At 53.2% G+C, this 27,279-nt stretch overlaps 1 protein-coding gene across 6 annotated transcripts in view; it reads left to right on the top strand.

Annotated features, from left to right (window-relative positions):
• The window catches only part of ATP2B2 (ATPase plasma membrane Ca2+ transporting 2), a 382,654-nt gene that overhangs the window by 178,965 nt on the left and 176,410 nt on the right, over positions 1-27,279 (top strand). For 3 of the 6 annotated variants that reach the window (XM_025377224.1, XM_025377229.1, XM_025377225.1), the window contains exon 1: positions 14,703-14,895. The exons of 1 other annotated variant lie outside the window; for it this stretch is intronic. The gene's annotated coding sequence lies outside the window, so the exon portion shown is untranslated. Of the gene's footprint in view, positions 1-14,702; positions 14,896-27,279 lie in introns of those variants that run through there. 2 more of the 6 variants (XM_025377223.1, XM_025377228.1) reach the window with 1 other exon arrangement.

The raw sequence follows: 27,279 nt of genomic DNA on the forward strand, positions 1-27,279 counted from the left end.
CAACATCTGGCTAATATCCACTTACCCTGCATGCAACGCAGTCCCTGTTCTGGGACCCCCTCCTCAAAACTGCGAACAGAGTCTGCCCTGTTTTTAGCTGGAAAAGTCTGGCTTTAATACCTGACATTGTGGGAGGATTGCCACAGCCATATGCCAGGGGCTTGGAGAGTTTATCTGCAGTGACATAGTCCAATTGCCACTCTGAACCTGCAGTGATGTGTGGCCTGCAGAAGCCACATATGCCATATAGTTTGTTCCAATGCAAATCAAAATGGAAAGGCACTCCTTTTGATTTGGGTAGGCAAAGAAAAAAAAGGAAAAATAAAAAAGAGGCTGGGTGTGGTGGCTCATGCCTGTAATCCTAGCACTTTGGGAGGCCCAGGCAGTCAGATCGCTTGAGGTTAGGAATTCAAGACCAACCTGGCGAAACCCCATCTCTACTAAAAATACAGAAATTAGCTGGGTGTGGTGGTGTGCGCCTGTAATCCCAGCTACTTGGGAGGCTGAGGCACAAAAATCACTTGAACCCAGGAGGTGGAGTTGCAGTGAGCTGAGATTGCGCCACTGCACTCCAGCCTGGGTGACAGAATGAAACTCTGCCTCAAAAAAAAAAAAAAAAAAATTTTTTTAAAGAATTATTTTTATAATCTCTAAGTCCACCCTCTTTTCTTCGGCATTCATTTAGGATTTCTCTCCACCTGCCTCCTACAGTGAGGAGGTGAGGGGTTTTCCCAGCCTCCACAATTACCTGGCAAGGGCAGGAGTCTGATCTTAAAACCAGCACCCCGCTCCCCTGCTGCTTGCTCCAATGCTGGCTCTAACACCTGGGCCTCTCCCTCCAGGCCCCTGAGCTAATTACAGGCTTCCCTAAGTCATTGTAAGGAAAAGCTAATTAAATCAGGGTCGGCCATTAATTTTCTGGCTAAGGACAGGCAGCCTACACGTCTCTTCAATTCCAGAATCCGGAAACCACGGCTTGGAGCTTCCTTCAAGGTTGGGAATAGGGTTTTATCTGTTAGGGCTGATTTTAGGAAAAGCAGCATGTCCCAGTGACCATAAGGGATCAGGTTGGGAACCTGAAAAACTGGGCTGCAGCCGAATCTATATGGGAACGGGTATGAGGAAGTAAAGTCAAATGTCCCTGCACCCACTATTAGCAATTTGTTGTGAGAAAAATGCCTGCATTCGATCCCAGCCCTGCCACTTGCTATGCAGGTATCCTGGTCCAGAAGTATCCACATGCAAGGCAGGCAGCGTCAGTGCTGGCACAGAGAGTGGAGTGAGTTCTGAGCCAATGTTTGTTGAATGAACAAGTGACTACTGAGTGCCTGGCTCAGTGCCACACACACAGTAAACACCCAAACAATATTTGTTCTCTTGTCCCTCTTGGAATCTTCTTTTGGAACTATAACATTCATGGGATGAGGTGGCTTAAGTTCCTAAAACCTTTATATCAAAACATTCATTGGAAACTTTCCTCCTTTGAGATCAGGCTGAGAGATGTCAGAGGCAGGGTAGGGGCAGGGAACTGACTTCTCCACTCCTAGAACTCCAAAGCCTCTCATGTACCATCAGACGCCAGCCTGCCCTGCCGTGCTGCCATGCATCAGCATACCTCTCTGTAAAGCTGGGCACCTTGACAGGAGTCCCAGCTGTGACTCTTCTCCCTTTCTTGCTCTGTTCCCTCATTAGCCGGCGCTTGGCTGGGAGAAAGCCGGTCAGGAATGGGCTCAGGTGAAGCTGGAGAGCTGAGGCCAAGCAAAGGTTTTGCTGGGGTGAGAGTGGCACTCTCAGCTTGGGGGCATGGTGGCACCCCCAGACCTTTGTCATGGGACAAGGCCAGATTCCCGGGAGTGCCTCCCCTACCCCTTCTAACCTCATTAGCCAAGTCCTCAATAACCCCTTGAAAGGCCCAGGCATTGCACATTGCACCTTCATTATTCGCTCCCACCTCGGCCACTTTATTGCAGATGGAGAGTGATGTGCTTAGCTAATTCAGGGGACCCTTAAAGGTGGGAAACAAATAGGGCAAATCTACAGTATGGCTGAGGACCACTCTGTGTGTCAAGTTCAGCTCAGTGCCTGGAGTACAGATTCCGGAGTCTGGTTTGAATCCCAGCTAGTTGTTTGACCTTGGGCAAGCTGCCTAACTTTTCTGTTCCTCAGTTTCCTCCTCTACAAAATTGGCATAATGATAACAGTATGTCCCTTGTGGGGTTGTTGTAAGAATTAAATGAGCTCATAATATGCCAAGTGTTTAGACAGGGCCTAGTGCATAGTTGGTGTTCCATGAACATTAGTCATTACTCATGATCTCAGAACGAATATCTCAGTTTACATTCGCCACAGGCCAGCCTGGTCGGAGAGTATGATGGCTCTCACTTTACAGATGAGGTCCAGGGAGGGGAAGCCACTTGCCCATGGCCGCACAGAACAAAATCCCTGCCCCACACCTGTCCCCGACAGAGGGGAGACTGACAGCACCTGCCAGTGAAAGCGGGGCCCAGGGCAGGGCAGAGGTAGTGAAAGGAGCTTTCAAAGAAGGGCCAGGTCTCCCTCAGAGGCATGAGTGGAGTTGGGAGGTGGCTATAAATACACGAGGCGAGGGGCTCTGTAACTAGGCCAGGAATGTGTGTTAGTCATTGAGGTCAGCACGGCCTCAGCGGCGCTTGACTAGGAGAAAGCGGATCAGGAGTGGGCTCAGGTGAAGCTGGAGAGCTGAGGCTGAGGAGGGGTTTTGCTGGGGTGAGAGTGGCACTCTCAGCTTGGGGGCATGCTGGCACCCCCAGACCTTTGTCATGGGACAAGGGCAGATTACCAGGAGTGCCTCCCCTACCCCTTCTAACCTCCGAGAAATCCTTCTGTAGCCCAGATCGGATCAAACCTCCAAGCTGCCTAAACCCACAGTCCTGGTTCCCAAAGGCAGACGCGAGTCCCCATTTTGGAGCGGGGCAAGCACACCCTCTCTAGTTTAATACCTGTGCACTTACTTTGATGTGTTAGGAGAAAAATACAACTGGCAAGGCAAATCCATGATATTGTGGCTGTGAATGCTTAAGATAACACTAAGTAGAGAGATATATATGTTTCTAAAAGGGAGGTGATTTCAGGACAGATGCAAAGTGTATGCTAGAACTTGCAGACTGGCAAACATCATTACTGGAGTTTGAGGGTTTCTGGTCCACAGACTAAATGGGAATCTTTTTGCTGTGAGGTTCCAAGCCCTACCCAGCCTTCTGATGCTCCCATCCCAACCCCATCCTACCTTCATTCTTGCCGTGCCCACTACCTGGAGTGCCTCACTGGCAAAGGCCAGGTGAAATGTGCTCCTCACTGCAACCTGCACAGGCCGCCCAATCCCCTGTCCATCCACTGCCATTTCCCACACTGTGTGAGGCCATCCTATCTGCGGCCATTGCTCCCTCAGCAACAGGGAAAGCAAGCTCTCTGTCTGTCTTCCTACCTGCTGTGCCCACCACGGTGCCTAGAGCCAAGCACAGGCCCAGGACGTGACACCCGGTTCACATCCTGGAGCTGTCACTGCCTGGTGCAAGACTGTGCATGTGCAACCTTACGTCTCTGGGCTCAGTCACCTCCCCGTGCAACAGATGGGAATGACGAGCTTCCTTCTCCAGTGGGGTTGCACGGATTCAGTGAGTTTACTCCACCTCAAGGCTTTCTTAGCCCAGTGGCTGGCATGTGCTCGGCACTCCACAAGTAGTGACTGAGTAGTAGTATCATCAATGCTATTGTCATTATTAAGGGCCAGTGGATATTCATTAAATGAGTCCATAGTGTTGCAGGCTGAAGGGGAGAGAAAAAAGAATAGAGCATGTGTGCATGTAGCCTAGAGAGAAAATTATCAGTGGCTATTTTCCCCACCCCTCTCATTTTGAATATGGGGAAACCATGGCCCACGCTGCCCCCCTAGGACCAGGACCCAGAACATTTGCCCTTCAGTCTATAGTGCTCCACCATCACCTCCCTCCCCAGGCTGGGGGAAGGGGAAGGGGTGGCTGAGGCCAGATGCACCTGCCCAGTGAGACACTTGCAGGCTCCCCACCCCCAGCCTTCCTCAGCTCCTCGGTGTAGACCCGGGAGACCTGGTTAGGAGTTCCAGGGCTGTGGTCTGCACCGAGCTGGCAGGAGAGTCCTCACTTCACTGAGGCAGTGAATCAAAAGCCTCATTCTTTGCAGACTCCTCGGATAGGTAGAAGCGGACTTGACCTTTGTCGTTTGTTATTTTTAGCAGAGCAGGCAAGGAATGATAAAAACCTGTATAGGAGCTGGCTATAAATAGCCTGTGGCTTTTCTTAAGAAACACACACACACACACACACACACACACACCTGAAAATTGTAGATCTAAACAAGCATTGCCCTTCGAAGTAGAATAACAGCATTAGCGTGACACTTTACAATCAGCAAGCCCGTTTAAGCTGTCACTTCAGCTCCGCGCACAATTCTACAGGGTGGACACTTCCATAGTCTCCATTTTGCAGATGAGGAAACAAGGAATGAAGTCAGCCAGGAAGGCTCTGGGCATGGCACCTGACACGTGGCGGAAGCCCTGTAAATATCATTTTCCTTATCACTGAATCTCCGAGAAGTTGAGTAACTTGTCCAGTGCCACGCCAGGAGAAGGAAGAGAAGCAGGACAGACGCCAGGGCCACCTGTCTCCAAGTCCATGAGTCCCCTGGCTGGGGCTGAAGGAAGAAGAATTAGACCTGGAAAGGTCAGAGGAGTGGCACTGGATGTTATGGGGACAGTGGGTTGAGAACTGGAACGACAGGGTGGTATCCAAGGTGCTGGCAGCTGAGAGGGGGTGGCTGTTTGGGAAGTGCCTCTGGGGTCAGCAACGAGAAAGGAAAAAGGAGGAGAGGAAGACAGAAGATCGCTGGCCAACAGCTTTTTAGGGCAGTGCCATGCCAGGGTCACCTCATCCGGCACTGCCCTCCTTTGGGCAGAGTGGGAAATGTCGGTAGGCTCTGTGGCAGGAGGGCTAAAAGCAGGTTATCAACACTGGGATGGGAGCCAACAGAGGCCCAGGGGCTGGGGCCAGGGCAGCCTGCAGCAGGGAGGAACAGGTTGAGGGTAACCAAATCAGAAAGGGGTCCTGAAACTTGAAAGGTAATGAACTCCAGGTAACCATGTTGAGGGCCTGCCCAGGGTTCTGTGGTGTGCTGGTAAATGTTTCACAACCAGCTGTCAGGGAGGTGGATGTCCTGCTCTCCAGTGCTTGCTAATTTCTGTGGTGTCAATGCTCCCGCCTTGGCAGATTGTAAGCTGCCAACATGAGATCACTGACACGCACAATCGGCTCTCATGAGTCAGTATAAGCAACTCCAGAACAAGACTGCTGCCACACCATGCCACACAAGATGGAGATACTTATGTCCTGCTTGTTTCAAGGGAAAAGAGAAGGGGCTTATGGGCAGTTTTTAAGCTATCATTAATTGTGCATGTAACACATGACAGGCAAAGTATTTTACAGGCACTATCTCAGTTAATTCTCAGTACACAACTGCAAAGTAGATATCATTGCCACGTTAATGATGAAGAAACCAGGCTCAGAAGGGTGAAGTGACTTGCCCAAGGTCACAAAGCCCAGTGTGTGGTGGAGCTCAGACTTAAGCCCAGGCCTATGTGAGTTCAGAGCCTGTGCCCCAGACATATACCACCTGGCCTCTAGCCAGGGTAGTTGTGGGAGCTCAGTTGGGCCTGGGTTTTCAGGCAGAGGCTGTGGGTGGGTTCCTCTGCAGAGCTGGCAGCTGAGAGCTCCCACCAAGTCACAGGGGAAATGGTTACCACCCTTGGGGAAGGTCCTGAGAAGATTGAGACAACCCCCATGGGGAGAAAGCAGAGCAGGAAACGACCCTCTTAATACTGAAGAAATAAACCAATGGTATCTTCAGATTACCCCTCACTTTGTTTGAAATCTAAGATCAGATTGTCTATGAATCAAAAGTGTTGTCACCTTTGCAGAATAGAGATGAAAAAGCAAGCTAGATGTCCCTGAGCACCCACTATGTGCCATGTACATATGTATTACTCATTACGCCTCCCAACACTCCCATGATTGCAGGTGTTATCAGTCCCATTTTACAGATGTATTAATAGAAACCAAGGTTCACATTGGCCAAGTGACTAGCACAAGGTTACCCAATGGTAAGTGGCAGAGCTGGGCTTCAATCCCACATCTCTTTGATGCCCAAGACCCTGCTCTATCCTCTGTGTCCCCCAGAAAGAAACAACACCTTATATCCAAGAATCTACTTACAGTTTACAGAGATCCTTCCATACCCTTCTTTTATTTGGCTACTGCTAACCAGCCCCTGGGGAGGTTAGGAAGGCTGGGGGGATAAGGTCAGCACTCCCCGGGCCCACGGCAGCTGTCTTGCCCAATAACTCCTGATCTAGTTCTCTTCCCACCCCCTTGGAGCTGCCTGCCGGCGGACGTGCAGTGAAAGCGGTGGCCCAGGCTTTCAGGAAGTCTCATCCACAGAGGGCCTGCAGAGTGGCCACAAGGCTGGGGTTGTCCCCACTGCTGGTGGCAGGCCGCCTTGGAGAGCCTATGCTCTTTGGAGCTGTGTCTGATGAAGATGAGCCCTGAGAAAGGTAGCCCCACATAAGGGGGGTTCCTTTTGGGGCTAACAGGCAACCATGGAGTGAGTACTTGCTTCCAAGCCATGGTCTGGCTGAGTGTGCTCAAGGCAGGTGGTGACTACTCTCTGGGCCTCAGGATCCCTATCTGTCAAATGGAAAGCTAGGGCTGAACAGAGGAATGCAGCAGCACCCCCAGCCCTGAGGCACTGCAAGTCCACATAAACCAGCCCCAAAGGCAGATTCCAAAGGGAATTTCATCTCAATTGCCCATGACCCTGGCCTCAGTCTCCCCTTGTGCCAGGGTGCCCCCTCAGCCGCCTGCACATTCGAGACTCCGTGAATGTCTGCTGGCTGTTCTCCTCCCAGCTGTGGCCCTGTGAAAGCAGGGCCCCTTTCCTCCTTGCTGATGTGTCCTGGGCTCGGAGTCCACCCCAGATCACGGCATATTGAGTGGGTCATAGGACCTGCGGAAGGCAAGACATGACTGTGCCGCACTGCCGCGTTGCAGATGCTATTGCATGCAGGGCCTTCACCGAGGGCTTCATGTTCATCATCGGGTTCCATCCTGAAAACCCTTCCCAGCTGCCCCGCTTCCCATGGTGAGGACAGAAATCTGTAGAGTGGTCCACAGGGGCCCCCACTGCCTCTCCTGTCCCTTGCCCACAGCCTTCCGGGCCTCCTTTTAATTCATTGAGAACTACTAAGTTTTTCTGGTCTCAGGGCCTTTGCACAAGCCACACCCTTTGTCAGGAACACTGCCTCTCCTCTTAGCTACTGAACTCCCACTCCAGCCTGCAGAACCCAGCTCAGTCATCGCCCCCTCGAGGAAAACCTCTGTGATGCTTCCTCCTCTTGCCAGAGACACCAGGGGCCTCCTGCTGAGCATGCTCTCACCCCTCTGTAAATACACATTGGTTTGTGTGATCATTTCATTTCATGGCTGTCTCTAAACCCTCTTGAGAGCAGACACCATGGGCGTTTCTGCTTACCACTGTATTCTCAGTGCCTAGCACAGAACCTGGGAAGGAGATGCTCAATGGGTATTTGTGAAATAAGTAAGTCGATGGAGAAGCAGGAAGCATATGGCCTCGTGCCCATTTTACAAATGAGGAGCCTGAGGCCAGAGAGGTTGAGGGACTTGCCCAAAGTTACACAGCCCATCACGGTAAAGCAGAGATTTGAGCAAGGGCCACCAGACTCTAGCTCCCAAATTCTTTGTACCACTTCAGAATTGCTGCCTGTGGGTGCAATGGAGGACTGAGGCAGAGTCCCAGAGGGTGGGGCTGGAGTGACAGGAAAGGGCTGTGGTTGCTCTGAGAACCCTGGCTGCCTGCAAACCTCACAGAGAGGGAGCCCGCAGCCCCTCTGCTCCTATGCAAGCCTTCCAGGAAAGATCTGAGCTCTCATTCTGACTCCGGATGTGTCATCCTAGGTTTGTTACCACCACTCTCTACATGTCAGTTTCTTCATCAATAAAATAGGGGTGATACTCTCCACATAGCAAGACTGTTGGGGACAGAAGGGGGCTAGGGATGTGTGTGTGTGTGTGTGTGTGTGTGTGTGTGTGTATGTGCGCTTTAGCACCCAGGAACACACTCAGCAGAGGTAGCTGATGTGGCCCCTGTGACCTCTGAGCCATTCAGGCTGGACATGCAGGCCCCTGGGATGACCACATTTTATTCCCTAACTTCTTACTGGTTATATTCCCAGCAGTGTTGACCACCCAGTGAGTCGGCAGTTAGGCCTGCCAGTTCACAGCATTCTCAGTCGTCACCCCTCTGCTCTAGGAATCCTCTTTCCCTGCTGGGTCCCCAACCCTCTTCAGCAGGAAGATGACAGAGAGATCACAGGCTTCAGGGAAGACAATACATACCTGGATCCTCAATCCTGTGCCACAGAGCTATGCACCCTTGAACAAGCCACACACCCTCTCTGGGCTCATTTCCTAGCCTCTAGGTTGAAGACTGATAACATCAAACTCTGCTGGGGTAGTAGTTAAGAGCCTGGCACACAGTAGGTGCTCCATAAATGTCAGGTTCCCTTTCCTCTTCTGACATTCCTGGATTCATCATCCCCACCCGCTCCCTTTCCTCCTTTCTTCTGCTCTTCTTCCTTCAGGGAGGCAGCCTTTCAGCAAGAGTGAAAACACACACATGTCAATGTTAGCTAGGGATCCCAGTACAGAGCCTCACATTCAGTGAGAGCTGAATAAATATTTGTTGAGTCCAGGGTTGGACTCAAGCACCCTGGTCCCAGTTGGGACATCTCTGGGCAGTGGGATCTGAGTGGAGTTGGGGTCTCCCTTGACCCTTCCCAAGTTGGGCACGGGGAGGGAGCCCCATTCATTGACAGCTCAGGAAATAGCAACTCCTAAGCCAGGACCCCTAAATGAGTCCAAAGAATATTTCCAGAGCCACAAAGAGATGCAAACACCTTCCAAAACTACTAGAAGAATTGCTTTTCATTCAACAAACCTGCACCCATCAGTTCAATCAATATTGAGGATCTTTTTCCAGTGCTGGGAAATGACTCAGGCAAATGACAGTTTCCTATTCCTGGGGAGTACCCCAGCCAGATGGACAAGACGGATGCATAGAAAAACATTCATTGCAAGAAACTCTTCTTGGGGCACGGGGAAAGGGGGGATGGAGGGAAAATTAAGGAAGGCTTTGTGGAGGGGGGGCTGCTGGAGCTGAGTCTTGAAGGATCAGTAGGAGTTCTCCAGGTAGAGAAGTGGAAAGGGAAGGCATCCCTGGCAGAGGGGGTGGCACATGTAAAGACACAGAGGCATGGAAATGCAAGAGTGTCTTTGGAGCAACAAAGACCCACTGTGGGGTCTGAGGGTAATGGGAGCAGTCTGGAGTAGTTATTCGGGCCTCATGAGCCACAGTGAGGAGTTTGGATTTGATGCTGAGAGCACAAAGGAACCAAAGAAGGGTTTGGAGGAATGTAGGCAGCGCCCCAAGGCTGCAGGGAGTTAGGAAATGGCCAGGGGATGGCAGCGGAGGAGGAGGGAGGACAGTTAGGAGGCAGGATTGATGGCTGGGAGTGGGCAGCATGTATGACTCTGCATTACCAAGGAGGCATTAGCTCTGAGGGGCAGTGCAGATGAGACCATGGCCTTGTGCCTGGGAAAGGCAGCCTGCCCCAGAGTGTCCTCTGAGAGTAGCTCCTGCTTCCCCTTCTTCCAGGAGGAAAGGCACCAGATCCCTCATTGTTTCCACAGTAACACTGTGAGCTCATGGCCCTGACCTTGGCCTCTGGCCTTCTAGAGGGGAGGCAGGGTCAACCATCACCACTCACCTGCCCCACATAGGTGGGAGCCTAGGGTGGGCCCTCATGGGGCTAAGATTTTCTAAGCTGTGTGGCCAGGAAGATATGCCCACCGCTTTGGGAAACCTAGGTCCCAAGCGGTTCCTGGACCCAGGTTCACCCCACCTCCCACAGGGTTCTTGGGCTCGCCGCAGGGCCTCCTGCAGTTCCTGTTTCAAGTTCCAATTCCCCTACTCACTCTGTGACCTCGGGCTACATTGTTTTACCTGTACCTCAGTTTCCTCATCTATAAAATGGGAATAAACATAGGATCCACCTCCCAGGGTTTTGTGAGGAACACACAATGAGGTGTGTGCACAGAATGCCTGGCACATAGTAGGATGTCAGTGCGAATGGTGGCTGGCCAGAATTCTCCAGAAGCCAGGCCTACAATCTCCTCCCTGAGGGGGCAAGGACCAGTAGGAGGAGGAAAGAACTGGTGACCTGCATTCAAATCTCAGTAGACTAGAGACCAGCCCAGCCCCAGCCCTGCAGGTGGTATCTAGGAACCCTTATCTATCAGCCAGAGGAGGTGGAAGGCACCCACTCTCCACCAGCGTTTCCCTGGGGCCTGCTGGAGAATCTCACCTTCTGCTTCTTCCACTAATAACAGCTGCCATTCTCCTTTAACTTGCAACCCCGCCAAATAGGTATTATCATACCCATTTTGCAGATGAAAAAAAAACTGGGACTCAGGGAGGTTGAGTCATTTGCCCAAGGTCACACATCCAGTAAGTGAAGGAGCCAGGAGTTGGACCCAGGTCTGTGTGGACACAAGGCCTCCACTTGAGATCTGGTTGGCTAAGGGAGTTTCAGGCCTTGGTGGGAGTGGGGAGTGGGTGTGAGGCCTCCATGAGACTGGAGAGAAGATTTTGGGCAAGCCAGCCCATGTGGCCCCCTGGATCCCCAGTCCATGGCCCCTCAAGGTCTGGGGCTAGAGATCCTGAGTTGTGTGCTTCAAACTTGGGTAACTTTAGGCAGACGCAGAGAGAAGGGCCTAGGGTTTGAGCAGGACCCTCGATCTTACTTTGGTCCTCACCAGCTCTGTAACTTTTAAGTCAGGCCCTTTGGTCTCCAGGTCTCAATTTTCTTTTCTGTAAAATGGGAAGAAGCCCGGGCTCTTTGAGAGTAATCTGTGGGGATCAGAGGAGACCGTCTCATCCCCCGAGGAACCCAGCTGACAGCTCTCTGTGGCAGCAGCGACCTGAGAGCTGCCCCAGGACTCCTACCCAGGTGTCTGCAGACCCCGAGCCAGGCAAGGCAAGGGCAGGGGTAGCCTCATCCATGCTTCCCAGAAAGAGGAGAGACAACAGAGAGCCCACATCTCATGCTGAGGACACAGCTGGCCTCTAATTACATTCAGTCCTCTCCCCTCAGACCTGTCTGGACCTACCTCTTCTACTGCCCTCATGCAGAGAGCCTCCAGCAGCCTGGGCGAAGCTCTGTGTCCCCATTCCTAGACAAACTGACCCTCTTCACTCACCCTGTGTCTCAGCTCCAGAACCCCTCCCCAAGGGAGAAAAACGTGGTCTGGCCAACTAAACACAGAGTGAAAATCAGATTGGCTGGCTCTCCCCTCTGTCCCCCACCCCTATTTCTCATACTTTTCCCTAACCCTGACTCTCAATCGGTGTCCACCATAAGCCAAATCATGCTGGAGGCAGAAGCTATCAGTAATCCTCCCAGCTGGCCTCCTGCCTCTTTTCCCCTCTTCCCTGTGGCTGACCCTGACCTGTCATTTCCAACCTTCCTGGAGTTGCAACACTAGTGCCATTGTTTGTCTAATTTCACAACACCTCTGCCTGTCCAATACCCCCTGCCCCCCAACACATCCTGGAAGGACAGGCCAGATGACCCAGGTGTATCTGCTGCAGGAAGGGAAGGCAAAGGGGACGGGGCAGGGAACAGATGTTTGTAGCCAGATTCCACCCTCAAGAATGACCTTAGGTAAGCCTAATCTTTTTCTTGAGGCTTCGCTTTGCTGAACTATAAAATGGGAGAATTTGATAGGAGTTCTCGAGGGTCCAGCAGAGTCGTTCAAGCCTTTACTGCACCATCTAACTCATGCTGGGACCTGAGACCTGGGATGCTGGAGACATGTCTGATGTGGTCACAGCCCAGTGAGGGAGACAGACGTGTAGACCATCAATACAGTGTGGTCAGAGCTAGAACGGAGGCATGAACCAACTCAGTTGGTGGAATCAGGAAGACTGTCTGGGGAAGCAGCATTTGAGTTGGACTTTGAAGAATGAGTAGGAGTGGGCCTAGAACCGGGGTATACCCAGAAGGAAAACCTTCAAACTGTGCTGTTCAATATTCGCACTGCCTCAGGAGATGGGGGCATCCAGTCACTGGGGAGTGGATGCAGGCACTGAAGGACACGGGACCTGGAATGTCAAGGAGATGGGAACTTGGCCAGGTGGCAGTTCTAGTCTTAGGTTCTGAAAACCAAAATCCACAACTGCCTGAGAGTCTGGCTGCTAGTGTATGTTGGTGAGGGCCCAGCCCATCCCAGACAGGGACCACTGGACAGGCAAGACTCAGGACTTGGAAGCAGATGAGTGTTAGGGCTCCCAGTGAGCCCACACTCATGATGGCCTTGGCATGCAGGGAGCCCTGGGCTTGGGTGCTCACAGCAGCCACCCCAGAGGTAGTTGGGAGGATCAAATGATTTGCTGTTTTGTAGGTGGCCTTTACATACTGTAAAGTGTGCTGGACACAGAAGGCAGTGTGATTGTTGAAATGTGTGGCTCATAACAGGCTGCTTCTGGGGCTATTTTGTAACCAGGGAAAGTGGTTTGCCACCAAAGATGTTGAAGTAATAATGGTGGGATTCCTGCACAGACGTGTAGGCTAGCAACAGATGGGAGGTGCAATGGGCCTTTCCCCCTCTGCCCATCTTTGCCCACCCTCACCCCAACATCTCAGAACACTTTTACATGGGCCTGTTTTGGGGAATGGAGAGCCTATAGGCTTTGGGGAAGGGCGGATGCTTGGCCCCGGTCCCTGGGGTAGAGCTGACTAGGGACTGCTGACTTAGAAGACCACCCAGAGGGGTGGCCAGTGGAATCCCCCCAACTATACCCCTAAGAGGAGTAGAGTTCCCATCTGCACCCCCAAGATGAGGCAGAGATGAGGCTGCTTTGGAAGCTCCCAATCTTGGGCTGTTGGTGTGGGGGCAAGATCCTCCCTGAGGGGTGTCCTGGGCTGCTCTGTCAAAGCCCCAGCAGGGAGCCTTGCCTGGCCTCTGAGTCACACCCTTGCCCCAGTGGAGTCCAGGGCCTTGAATGACCACCCAGCCCTTGGCATCCGTAGCTTCTCAGCATCCTCCCTGCGTTGAAGCCACCCTGCAGGCTAAGGGGCAGGTGGGTACCCTTCCATGGGGCTAGGGGGTGAGAAGCAAGAAGGTCTCAGCATGGCCTCCTGGTGGGAGCCCCACCGCAGGCGCTCCCAGCTCTCTCCCTCCCGCGGCCCCTCTGCACGGCCGGGTTCTGATTTTGGTGCAGTGCAGACTTTCAGCTTAACGAGACAAATTGATATTCTGTGCCAGCCCAGGGATGGAGCGGCAGCTCGGGACGCTCGGGCGGGCAGCTCAGAGGTGGGCAGGAGGTGGGGGCAGGGGAAAGAGGCAGCTTCTGCCTAAAACTGCCTCCTGAGGCTGCCTCCAGCCCTGCCCCTGTCCCCCATGCACCCCTCCACCCTGACAGGTGCCCTGGGACACTGGTCCTGAAGGTCCTTCCACCTTCAGTGCCCTCCCTCCCAGCAGGGCACTCCTCCTGGAGGGGGCAGGGCAGTGGAGGCCGAGGCTTCAGAATTCTAAAGAAGCCCCTCGCCCCCAGTGACCTCCTAACCTTGCTCTTAGGACTCTTCTCCCACCCATCTGAAGTTAAAAGAGCAGCAGTTCTGACAGAGATGAGGCAGGAAGAGGTGAGCAGCTGGCTAGGGGCTTCCAATCCTACAGACTCCTCACCGGGGGTCCCTGGCTTCCCCTGGAAGTATCAGTCAGCCCACAGTCAGCCTGCAACTCATCATAGATGTCCTGAAGATTAGGTGGGTGTACAGACATGCAGACACCCCTGCTGGTGGGCACCTGGCAGAGAAAAGGCCCTTTGAGGCAGGCCCTTCTGCCAAGCCAGCCCCCACCACCACACCCCCTGAGGGCAGGCAGGGTCGCACACAGGCAGGGAGGGTAGCAGGGGTAGCACTTCAGGGCAGCAGAGAGCTGCTGCGGGCTCTGCTCCACTGGTCCTTCAACCACGGATGTGTTTAAACTGCGTTGAGTCCACTTCTCTCCACTTACGACCTTTGCCCCTTTGTCCCCCAGGTCTGGGGGTGCCTTGACTACAAATAGGGGGCCAGAGCGCCTGACCAACCAGATAAGTCCCCCAGAGAGCAAGGGAGGACTTGGGGCCATTTGAGCAAAATCCTCCCTCTCTGCTCCCATTCCCCCCCCCCACCACCACTCTCAGGACCCCCTTCCCTCCAGCACAGCCCAGCCCTACCCTCTCCGTGCCCTTGACATTCCCTCCTGCTTCTGGGGAGCGGGCATATTCCTGGGACTCTGCCAGCTTCGGTTCCTCATGATCCCACGGGAGGAATTAAAACCGCAAACAACACCGTGGTGGTTCGGTCCACACACCCCCCGCCCCCCACTCTCCTCCCGCGTCCCCCCTCCAGAACCGGCCCTCCCTGTGTCCCTCCCTCCCTAGTCCTCCCGCCCCCATCCCCCAGCCTCCAGCAGCGGCAGGGGCGGCCTCTGCCTCCCCCGAGATTGCATTTTGCCGGCGAGATGCTCTCCTAGAACCGGCGCCGGCGCCTCCGCCCCCCGCCCCCCACCCGCTCGGGCAGGATGGTACAGTCTGCAGAGGGGCCCGGGCACGCTGGCTGGGCTCAGCCGCGGCACCAGCTGCCGCACCGCGATTACGGGGCTGCCCGCCGGGAAACCGTGCAGGATTGGTGGTGATTTTCATAGCCAAGTAAGTACCGGCATCCCCCAGCATGAGAAAATAAAAAATAAAAAGCGCCCCACTCCACTCTCCCCTTCCTCCCTCACCCATTTTATTTTGTTTCATTTCATTTGATTTTTCTCAGTGCTGATGGTGGTGGCAGTGGCAGCGTGAAGGGGGGGTGGGAGCAGGGCTTGTTTATCTGGCAGCAGCCGAGGCTGCATTGGGAGCCGCCGCTGAGGGAGACACTAGTGTGAGGGTCCGCGTGTTTCGGGGGACGGCTGGATGCTGGGGACTAGGACAGGGGGGCCTCGGACAAGCGGATGTCCGGGGTCTCAGGTAGATTCCGGCAGCCTCTGGACTGCAAATGCCCCCTAAGGATGTTATGCAAGGGCCAGCAAGCTGGTGGTGGGGGACAAGGTTCTCTTCTCTCTGAGCCAGTCCCAGGGAGACCAAGAGGACTGGAGGGTGCCCCTTGCCCACCCTGGTCAGAGTCCCAGGAAAGAGGCAGGGGGAGGCCCCTGTGAAGGGTCCCTTTGGTGGGGTGGGCAGCTGTGTGCCGGGACCCATTGGGTCAGGCCAGCCGGGTCATGTGGTGGCAGGGACGTGTCCCTGGGTCCCCTCCCTGGCCAGGAGGGTGGCAGGAAGGGGTGGCCAGGCCATTTTGCAGCAGTCATGCTGGGTGGTGGAGTTGACACCCTCTGCCCAGAAGCCCACTTCCTAGGCCAGCCTCAGTGGTCTCCAGCTGAGGGCTATGGCACCTGAGGCTCCTCCCTGCCCCCTGCAGGGTCAGGATGGGAAAATACAGCAGGGGGCCTCAGGACTCCCTGAAAGTGGGTTGCTGCTGGCAGCCACCCCTTTCTAGCCAAGTAGCCATTCCACACCACGGCTGTCCTCTGCTCACCCAGGTTGGGGGTTGGGGGTTGTGGGGTGCTCTGGACTGGCCTGCCCCGATCAGGCAAGGGCCCTGGGGGTCTTGGGTCCTCCATGCAGAGGCCCAACCTGGCTCGACCTTCAGAAGGGTAAGTGAGCAGGCAAGCCTCACCAGCTGGCAGAGGGTCTTAGTGCGATGCTGCATGCCCTGAGCCTAGCGTGGAAGGGGCTCCCTCCTCTCCTGCATTGCTCTCTGAATCGCTGGGAGGAGGCAGAGCTGACGTTTGGGGTATTTCCAGGAGCAGCGGGCGCCATCCGGAGAAATTCTCCTTTGACGTGTGCAGTAGGAGGGGGCTTGGAGCGCAGGCCTCGGGGGCCTCCGCCTGTTAACTTCGTTGAAGGAGCAGTGGCAAAGAAGGGGCTGCAGCTCTGGGGAGTCCTGTGGGGGATTGGGGTGTCCAGGAAATACGCTGATGGCCACCATTATTTAGCCACCTTCACACCCTAGTCCCATTCACATCAGGGCATATTCATGCCCACAGATGCACACATATGCACAGATACAAATATAGTACCCATAAGTAGTGTATCATATATGTCCAAATCATATACACACATATGGGATGCCCATGCCCACACCCCAGCACCTGTAAATACAATCTACGTTCCTGAACACCACATGCTGACATGCAAAACACAGCACACACACGAATGCAGTACACAGACACACACACACACACACCTGTGCATGCAGCGTGCCCACACATGCGTGTAGCACTAACACAGGGAAGCAGTAGGCTGCACACATTGCCCTGCAATAGCCACAAATGTGTGTACCCACGTGAGGGCTGGCTCAGGTGTGAAAACAACAGGCACACACATGTGGGGCTCCGAATGCCATCTGCGTGCCTGCCTGTGCACTGGCAGGCACATGGCATGCTGGAATGTGCCCACAGGTGAATGTCAGTTGCACACATAAGAAGACGGCCACAGGCACACAGATGCAGCACCTCTGCGGACACTGCGTGCACACACCCGCCCCCTCAGCTTCCAGGAGGCAAGGTGGCTCTGTGGGTGCTAGGGAGAGCTTGCCCCTTAAGGAACTTCCAATGAGGACAGAGGGATACTGGATCCTAAGTGCCCGCCACAGCCTCACACAGGCATGGGGGGAGGGCCAGCCCATATTCCCAGGGAGCTGTGATTAGACTCAGCAAGGCCATCTTGGGTTATTGTTCTTCAGAGAAGGCTGCCCAAAGTTGGAAAGGAGACAGAGGCAGCCAGGAGTGCAGCTGCTGCCCGTGGCCCAGACAGCCAGGAGCCCAGACTGGCCCCACCAGCCCTCTCCCCGGCACCAGGAAACCAGCCCACTGCTGTGGGGTCTCTGAGAGCTGGAACATCTCTCTGAGACCAGTCTCTCTGAGAGCTGGGGCCTGGAACATCTTCAGCGGACTCCAAAGTCCCCTCCAGACTGAAGGTCAGAGAAGCTGCTGTGGCTCACGTTGTATGCAGAGCCTGAAATGCTGGCACCCTCCTATACTGTCCCGCTGCCCTTCTCGGCCTTCCCCCAGCTTAGCCGCAGGTATGCGTCAGGGAACCCAAGTAAATAATAGTAATCCAGCTAGCATTCACCCAGCTAACTGCTTTGCACGTATCATCTCAGTAAGGACACCCACAGCCCTGTTATCCCCATGTCCCAGATGAGGACACTGTATCTAGAGAGGTAAAGCCACTCACCCAAGGTCACACAGCTGGAATGTGGCAGAGGGGAGGTAGAAGCCAGGCCACCAGGCGTCTGCCTACCCATTTTGACCCTTTGACATGAGGCCAGTTTAAATTGGGGCACCAAAATTTTGGGAACCTATAGCTCAAGAATTCAGAATTTTTTGGCAAGATTCCGAGAAAGAATGAAGAGGATCTCCTATGGATGAAGGTGGAGGAGCCTTCCCCAGCTAGGCGTGGCCCTGACCTAGGCAGCCGGACCACTCTGCCATCCTTTTACCCTGTGGAGTTGCTGATGCCTAGAAAGCCAAAGCAGACAGATGCCTTCTTAGGCCACCTAGCTGGGACCGTTTATAAAAAGGAAACTGAGGCCCAGCCAGGCACAGGGACTTGTCCAAGGCCACACGGTGTTCTGTAGAGAGCTGGACTTCTTGCAAGTGCTCTCGGGCCCCAGACAAGAAGCAGCAGGGGTGTGTGTGGGTCCCTGGTTTTCCGCAGGTATTTGACTCTAGGTCAAAAGTATGAGAACCCTGGACCCAGCCCCGCTTCTGACCAGCTGTGTGATCTTGGCCAAGTCACTTCATCTCTCTGCCCTCAATCTTCTCATCTGTGACCAGGCAGGCCTATCTCTGCCCTGCGTTATCCCACAGCTGCCTGAGAGCCCTGGACACTGTAGAGGGCTGTGCACAAAGGTGTGATTGGCATTAGGACCAGGAGCCAGAGTAGGCGAGCACCTTGCTGCTGCAATTGGCCAACTCCGAGATCAGAAAGGAAAAAGGGGAAAGAAATATCTAGTTTGCAGACTGGAGGTCAGAAGAGCTGCCTGTGGCTTATGCTATGTGCAGAGCGTGAAACACCAGCCCCTCCCCCTGCTGTCCCATTGCCCTCCTCTGTGTTCCCCCTGCCCAGTCACAGGTTTGGGTCAGGAAACCCATTAATGCATTAATTAACCTAAAGATCACCTGATGGGGGCAGATTTCTGGGCCCCACCTTGATGAATTGGGAGGTCCCAGGGGCTACATTTCCACAGGTACCCCTGGATTTTCACCCATTTCACTCTGCACCCCGGAGAGCTGAGGTGCTTAAGAGTGGGCTTGGTGGAGCACATAGGCTCTCAGAGCTGGGGTTGGCCTAGACACCATGCTGTTCCCCCTGTGCCTGTCACATCTGGGGAAACAGAGGTCTCCAGACTAGTGGGTGACTGAATGAGACTGAAACTCATGTCCTCTCCCCACCAGTCCCCTACCAACCCCTGGCCCCTGGCTTCACCCTGCACAGCTAAATCAGGCCCTCCTGAGGACCAATCAACGCTCAAATCCAAAGCAATGCCATCTTCTCAGCAGGCAGCTGGGAGCCATGCTACAAGGGCACTCACCAGGCCTTGGGTTCGAGTCCTGGTGATGCCTCTCCCAGTCATATGGCCTTGGAGCAAATGGCTTCTCCTCTCTAAACTTCAGTCTTACAGACTTAAAGCAGGGCTGTTGGGAAGATCTCAGATCACGTGTGAGGGAAGTGATTCACACACAGTAGGTGCAAGGTCAGGGCTGGGGGCCTGGGAGACCCTAAGGTGCAGGACATGACTCCTCTCAGCCCCCGCCAGCTCCCAAGGTGCTGCCACTGAGCTGTCTGGTGCCTCCTGCACACATTGCTGCTCCTGCCTGGAATCTGGGCACCCAAGCCTCCCCACTGCTCTCCAAGGCTAGACGCTTGAACCTGCAGAAATTCATTTCTCTCTCCCAGGGGGAGCCTCAGACAAGTACATGTTTAGGGAGAAAGTCCCTTGGACATAGACAATTGGTATCTGGCTTTACCCCTCATTAAGAATTGGTAATATACTGAAAAGATATACCAAGGTGAGGCCCTGGGGTTCAAAAAATGGGGTGGAGCCACAGTTCCCCCATCTGTAAAATGGGATAATGGTAGTATCCACTTTGCAGGCTAATGTGAGGGGCACATGGAGAAGCTGTGGACATGAAGTGCTGAGTTTAGGGTGTGAATCCTATTTGAGGCACAGTGAATGGAAGCTGTTGAGACTGAGAATCCATCTGGATTGAGAATCAGAAGGTGTGAGTTCGAGACCTACCTCTGCCTCTTAGGAGCTGAGTGCCCTTGAGTTAGTCTCTTTGCCTGTTCAAGGTTTGATTTTTTGATCTGTAAAGTGGGAGTATGTTACCCAGGCTGTCCATTTCAGAGGCCTGCTGTATAACTACAATAAAGAATGGGTGAGGCTGGGTTACGCCTGTAACCCCAGCACTTTAGAAGGCGGAGGTGGGAGGATATCTTGAGCCCAGGAGTTTAATATCAGCCTGGGCAACATAGTGAGACCTCATCTCTACAAAAAATTTTAAAATTAGCAGGGCATATGCCTGTTGTCCCAGCTATGCAGGAGGCTGAGGTGGGAGGATCGCTTGAGTCCGGGAGGTCGAGGCTGCAGTGAGCCGTGATTGTGCCACTGCACTCCAGCCTGGGTGACAGAGCAAGACCCGGTCTCAAAAAAAAAAAAAAAAAAAAAAACTTTTAAAAAATGGGTTATGCTATGGACAACTCCTAGGACCTCCTGCTGGGCAGTGTGGCTTGGGCTTCACCCTGATCTTCACTTGACAGCCTGGAGGCAGGGGGATGGGGGAGTGATGGTAAAGCCTTAGAAGCATCATTCACAGTCCAGGACATCTCTGCAGGGTCAGAGAGTTCCAGATATGTGGCCAGGGACCACGACTGGCAGGGCCAGGAAGGCAAGGTGACCAGGCCCGAGCAGGGGCCACGGCTCAGGTTCCTAAAGCAAGAGAGGTCCCTGGGTATGGGGGAGAGTGCGCTGGTCTGAGGATCGGGAGAGCTGGGTCCCAGGCCGGCTCACCACTGGCAAGCGACCTTGGAAAAGCTGTGTCAGCCCTCTGGTCCCAAGCTCTCCCCTTGTGAGAGGGGTCAGTGATCTTGCCCTCCAGTGTCTTTGGTGAGGGCAGCTTCTCCTGCCCACTGCCCCTTAGAGTGAAGGGTCAGAAACACTGCGAGTCTCAGGAATTAGCAAGGAGAGCAACTGCAGGGACAGCCCGTTGCGTTTGTTTCCTGTGGCTGCCATAACAAATGACCACAGGCTAGGTGGCTTCAAACAACAGACATGTATTGTCTCCCACTTCTGGAGGCCAGAAGTCTAGAGTCAGGAGCCAGCAGGACTGGCTTTTCCTGGAGAGGCTGAGGAAGAGCCTGTCCCTTGTCTCCCTAGCTGCGGGCGGTGGCCGGCAACCCTTGCTCTTCCTCAGCTTGTGGCTGTGTGACGCCCATCTCTGCTTTCATCACCTCACCTCCTCCTGTGTGTCTTTCGGTGTCCTCTCTTCTGCTTCTAAAGACATTGGTCATTGAATTTAGGGCCCAACCTAAACCCAAGATGATTTCATCTCAAAATCCTTAGCTAATTCCATCTGCAAAGATCCTATTTCCAAACAAGGTCACATTCTGAGGTTCCAGGTGGGCATGAACTTTGGATGGGACACCCTTCACCCCACTGCAGTCACTAAGATTTATGAGGTGTTTATTGCTCATAAGACCTGTACACAGTCTTACCTCTTCCTCACCATCACCCATTTTACAGATTACAGAAGCCAAGGCCCAGAGACATTAAGAATGTGCCCGGCCAGGCGCGGTGGCTCACACCTGTAATCCCAGCGCTTTGGGAGGCTGAGGCGGGCAGATCACGAGGTCAGGAGATCGAGACCATCCTGACTAACACGGTGAAACCCTGTCTCTACTAAAAATACAAAAAATTAGCCGGGCGTGGTGGCGGGCACCTGTAATCCCAGCTACTCGGGAGACTGAGGCAGGAGAATGGTGTGAACCCGGGAGATGGAGCTTGCAGTGAGCCGAGATTGCACCACTGCACTCCAGCCTGGGCGACAGAGCGAGACTCTGTCTCAAAAAAAAAAAAAAAAAAAAAAAAAGAATATGCCCAAGTCGGGCCGGGTGCAGTGGCTCATGCCTGTAGTCCAAGCACTTTGGGAGGCCAAGACGGGTGGATCACCTGAGGTCAGGAGTTCGAGATCAGCCTGGCCAACATGGCGAAACCCCGTTTCTACTAAAAATACAAAAAAAAATTAGCCGGGCCTGGTGGTGCATGCCTGTAATCCCAGCTACTCAGGAGGCTGAGGCAGGAAACTCACTTGAACCCGGGAGGTGGAGGTTGCAGTGAGCCAAGATCGAGCCATTGCACTCTAGCCTGGGCAACAGAGCGAGACTCTATCTCAAAAAAAAAAAAAAAAGAATGGGCCAAGTCACACAGCAAGTGAGGGGCAGAGCTGAGATTTGAACCCAGATCCCTGGTGCTCCTTCACGTTTCCACCTTTTTGTAGCTGGCTGGGGGATACCCAGAGACCCCTTAGGGCCCACAGCTGGGAACCCATGGGGCAAGAATTCCAGCCAGCTCTATGAAGACCCCAGGTCTGCAGGGGCTCCTGGGCCCCAGAGAGAGGCTGGAGACAGGCAGGGGAGCTTCAAGGTGTGAAGGGGTCCAGCCATGGCCCCAGGAGACCAACATGTGGCAGAGGATTGAGAGCCACAGTTCCTTATCTCTGTCACTGACTCTGTGAACATCGTTGTGCTCTCCCGGAGAATAGGGGCAGCAGCACTGACTTTGTGGGGTAATTGCCAAGTACCGAAACGTTCATCATAATAGTACTAATCGCTAAAATGTGTCCACAAGCACTTTACAAATGCTTTTTTTTCCCATGTAATACGTGGGAGGGGAATTGCTTATTCAGTCGTGTGCATTCAGTTGTGTGTGGTTGAACCGGTGACTTCGCCTCAGTTTGCTCCTCCGTAAACCAAGGGTTAGATGAGCACCTATCTTGCTGGTTGTCATGTGAGGCAAACGGGATCCAAGTACAGTGCTTGGCCCAGGTGTGGTCCAGGTCGAGGCTCAGAGAATGCTTTCTTTCCTGTAAGATGGGATAGTGTAGTATTATGATGATGCTATTATTTGTTGTGTGAGGATTTGGTGAAATAATGCGAAGGAAGCACTTGGCTCAGGGCCTGGCCAGAAATTGATGGAAAGTGGCCTCCTTTGTGGCATCAGAAGACTTGAGTATAAATCCTAATGCCAATGTTTACTACTGTGTGACCTTGGGCCGGTAGCTTTGCTTCTCTGAGCTTGGCATCCTGGTAAGCAAAGCGGAGTGGGGAAAAACCTGCCTCACAAGATTATGTCACGAGATGATGGGTAGGTAATGTCTCAAATGGAACCCTCATCATGCCAGGCATTTGAAATATGTTGAGTTTCCGCCCTGCTTCTGGGCATCTTAAAGATGTCCCCAGAAGGGGCACATCCTAGTCCAAGGAGGGTGGATTTGATTTCTGGGAAAAGTGGTAGCAGTCGTGCCATAGTGGAGCGTATGAGGTTGCTGGAGCCTACAAGAGAAGCAGTGAATGGATGACACTGGTTGGGGTCCAAGCACCATATAGCTTTGAAGGAAGAAAGCAGGTCTCTGCAAGCTTCTGCACCGCCTCTGAAGACAGTTTTCTATAAAGCAGTGCCTTTTCCGTGCTGGCTGGGCTACTCTACCGGGCCGTGTCTGGCTGCCCCGGGACCATTTTGTGGGAGCCATGGGGAGCATCATCTGGATGAACTCATTCTAGCCCAGCTCCATCAAACACCTGCCTTGCAGGCCCAAGGGAGCTGTGGAGGCAGTGGAGGGCAGGGGATGCTCTAACGGCCATTTGGGGTGCCTCCTGCGTGCCTGAGGCATCCATGCTGAGTGAGACCCACAGGCTCATCCAGAGCAGAGGGTGCTGGGCTCCAGCTCAGTGATCCTTCCGAAGTTTTTAAATCTGTGCCCATGGGCAGGGCACGCCATCCTACATGGGCCTGACTTAGCGGTGATGTAGCACAGTAGTCGAGGACAATGTCTGGGCCCAGGTTGCTTGGGGTCAAATCCGATGCCTGGCTGCTAACCAGCTGCATGTCCTTAATCCCCAGCCTCCGTTCCCTCCACCGTCAAACGGAGATGACAACACTGCCTGCCTCATCAGGTTGTTGTGTCGGAGACTGAACTGTGTGGATTCCAAGATATACATTTTGACGTCTCTGAAACCAGGTTGTGCCTGACAACTGGTGGTACACCACAGTGGAAACAGCCATGCCTTTTATTTCTTAAATATACATAAAGTAGTGATTCAGGTTAGAGTCAACAAAATATGATAAATAAGATCAGTTTTATAAGGGGCTTAGAACAGGGCCACCAGGCTGTTGGGAAGAAGGCAGGATTGCCACCTGCCTCCCCAGCTCAGTTGTGGTGGGTCCCTCACCGGGGCCTTTGTGTCCGCTCTAAAACAGTCAGCAAAAGAACACCTGCCTGCCAGAGCAGTTGTGAGAAGTCGGCAAACTTATGTGTGTATCACATGACCAGCAGAGTGCCCATATGCAGTAGGTGCTTAATCAATGGCCATGCAAAATAAACAACAAAGACCATAGTACAAGGAAGAATTTAAAGCATAGACTCTGGGATTCTAATTCTTAACTTCTCTGTGCCTTAGTCCCACCATCTGTAAAATGGGGATAACGAAAGTATCCAATTCATAGGATTGTTGTGAGGATTAAGTAAAATTAAAGTGCTTAGGACAGCACTTGGCAGAAGTGTAAGCAATTATTATTTGATGAACTTCTAATGAGCCTCTTCTAGCTCAATAAATGATAGCTAAAATAAACACTAGGCTCAATAAAATAATAGCGATTGAAGCTGCACTTGCTTTATAGCTGAGAAAACCAAGGCCAAGATGCATGCTGGTTTGCCCAGAGTCACATAGCTGGCTCCCAGCAGACTGGAACCACAGCCCAGTGTCCAGACACCAGCCCAATGCTGCCTCTTTGCCCATATTGGTTCAGGACTCTTTCTCTTATGGAGAAAGGAGTTTTTGCCATAGGAGGGAGGGTTTCTAGAAGAAGCCACCACCAGATGCATCACCAGTGCTTCAGAGATCCACAGAGTAATTAGGGCCCTCATTAGAAGTGGTTTCCATCTTCCCTTAATTTTCTGCCTGTCCACCACAAACAGTGGAAGGGGCCGAACTGGGATGCCCACCCTGCCCACAGCTGCCCAAGGTCAGCAGAGCCTGCCAACCATCCTGCCAGCCTACCAGCCAGCACTCTTCTGGCCTCCAAGTGGCTTCTGCAGAGTTGACACAGCAAAATTCCCTCCTGGAGACAGCAAAAGCCATGGCTGGCCAGCTGGTCCAGCCACCAGACAGGCCAGGGCCACAAAGTAGATTGAAGTTGGGGGGAGGACAAAGACCTGGGTGCAGCCAGCCATGACAAACACTTCAAGTGACCTTGGACAACTCACAGTCTGTTTCTGAGCATCGGTTTCCCATCTTTGAAACAAGCCTTTTGGGGCCCAATGGGCCCCCTGAGACTTAAAATATCTAAAATTCAAAGTTGCCTGGACATTGCTGATGTCCAGGTCATGGGGGAAGGGGCAGGGCTGGAGGGATGGAGCTACTGTCTGTGTGTGGAGTGCAATGTGTATGGATCTTGGGTTGGACTCCCTGGGAGCAAGCATGAGACTGCGCTCAGGAGAAAGGGGCTGAAAGGAAGCAAGGTAGGGAGAGAAGGAGAGAAACAAGCATGTGGCCTCAGCTGATCCCATGGAGGATGTGAGGCACGAACTGCACCCCAGGGTTGGCTCTGCCTTGAGGCAAAAGAGCTGGTCTTTCATACCCCGTGTCAGATAGTTATTGGCCACGGCTGCCCTCTGAGCAGGATGCTGTGCAATTGCCAGGACAGGAGCTCCTGTTCTTCCCAGGGCAAGCCTGCAGAGAAGGGGCAGCCGGGAGCTCTAGCTCCCAGGAGCTGGGATGTGGGATCTGCAGACTGGTAAGGAGGACTAGGGTGGGCACCAACAGTGTCCACTCTATTATGTGGATTTGGGATGCAAAGGTTGCTGGGTACCAGTCTCTTCCTAGCAACTATCTGAAGGCAGCAGATTAAGAGCTCTTTAGGCCACTTCTAAATTTATCAACTTATATGACTCACTTCAGATTAAAATGAAGCCCTTCTCTCCATCCCACCCCCAGCCAATTTCAGATTTCTGAGCTCAGAGCATCCTGAAGAGGGTATAGAATGTAAATCAATAAAACCAATATTAGCTAAGTACTTGGTGTGGACCAGGCTGTTTGTCGGGCTCCTGGCTGAGCTGGGAGGCCGAGGCAGCCCCAGGTAGAAGGTGGGAGCCGACTGCTGGTGCCCAGCTTGGGAGCTAGGCCATGAATAACTTCCAGGACTGAGACTTAGTCTCACCACCAGTCTTTAGAGCTTCCAGAGCCTCAGTTTCCTTATCCTGAAAATGGGGCCAGTGTGGTGAAGAGTACGTGGCCTGGGTCACTGCTGCACTCAGGGAGTGGCAATAAAGTAAAGCGAGACTGGGCACTGGGACTCAGGGCTGTTTCTAGACACTTCTCTGCCCTCTCAGAGGCCTGAGTCTGCCCCATGACCTCAGGGGAAGGAAATTCTGAGCTGAATGGAGACATCAGCTTCCCTGGCCCTGGAAACGTCTACAGTGGGCTTCACTACAGCCCCCTGGGTAACCTGTCATAACCAAGACAGCTCTCATTTAGCGAGCAATTTCCCTGCTAGGGGCTCTGCGTGCATAAGTTTCCTTTACCCTCACCACTGCGACTGGATCCATTTACAGATGAGCAGACGTGGTCTCAGAGATGTGGGATGGCTTGTCCAAGGCCTCTCGGCTAGCCCCTCTGCTCCTGCCCCTTTGCATTGGACCCAAAAGGAGACTGAGGCCGGAGTGGAGTTGACAAAGGCTGCAGAGCAGAGTCCAAAGCCCAGCACTCTGTCCATGGTATTAGCCCCTCCCCGAACTCTCCAGGAAAGAGGGATGGCTCGGGACCTCAAACTGGGAATAGGGTGATTCATACCTGGCCCATGTCCCAACACAACTGCCCACGGGGACAAGTTCAGGGTATCCTTGAGACTGACTCTTCAGCAGCAACAGGCCTGGCCCCCAGGAATTGACCGTGTCCTTGGTCTTTATCCTGCCTCACTAAAAGACAGCAGGTGACTCTTGAAGGTTTGGAGCCACATTGGCTCCACATTTGGGGAAGAGGTGGTTTACATGTCTTAAGCACCTGCCAGCTACTATTGAGGAAACTGTGATTCAAATTCCAACTTTGCCACCGACAAGCTGTATCCCCCTTGGTGAGTTATTGTTCCTTTCTGAGCCTCAGGGTTTTGACGTCTGTCTTGGGGGAAAATGACCATAGCCATTGTGGAGATGATTTGAGGTATGTGCATAGCCCCCACCCAATGCCAAGGGTGATGATTATCACCCCGGGTAGCAACATGTGGGGCTGAAGTCCACTCTGTAAAGGAGGCATTCTTATTACACTGCACAGATCCTCAGAGAGGTCCAGGGACTTGCCCCCAGTCACACGGCAGGTTAGCAATAGAACATGCTGGTCAGTTAATGTCCATTGAGGAGTGTGTTGTGGTGTTCTTGAGGCCTCAGAGGGCAGCCAAGGGCACTTCCCAAAGATTAAATCCCAGGATGCAGAATTATGGCATCTTAACTGGAGGAGAAGGCACAGGGCATTGATTAAGAGCAGACCCTGGAGCTTGAGGGCCTGGGCTTGATTCCCCAACACTTCCTAGCTATGTGACCTTGAGCAAATGACTTAACTTCTTCATCTGTAAAATGGGCAAAAATACTAATACCAACCTCATGGGATTCTAGTGCAGATTAAGTGAGTTACATGTAAGGAGCCTAGAACCATGCCTGATGCAAGGGAATCTCTACGAAAAATCAGCTATCAGTGATAGCAGCAGTTGTG

This window comes from Theropithecus gelada, chromosome 2 (assembly GCF_003255815.1).
Source record: "Theropithecus gelada isolate Dixy chromosome 2, Tgel_1.0, whole genome shotgun sequence".
Lineage (NCBI taxonomy): Eukaryota > Metazoa > Chordata > Mammalia > Primates > Cercopithecidae > Theropithecus > Theropithecus gelada.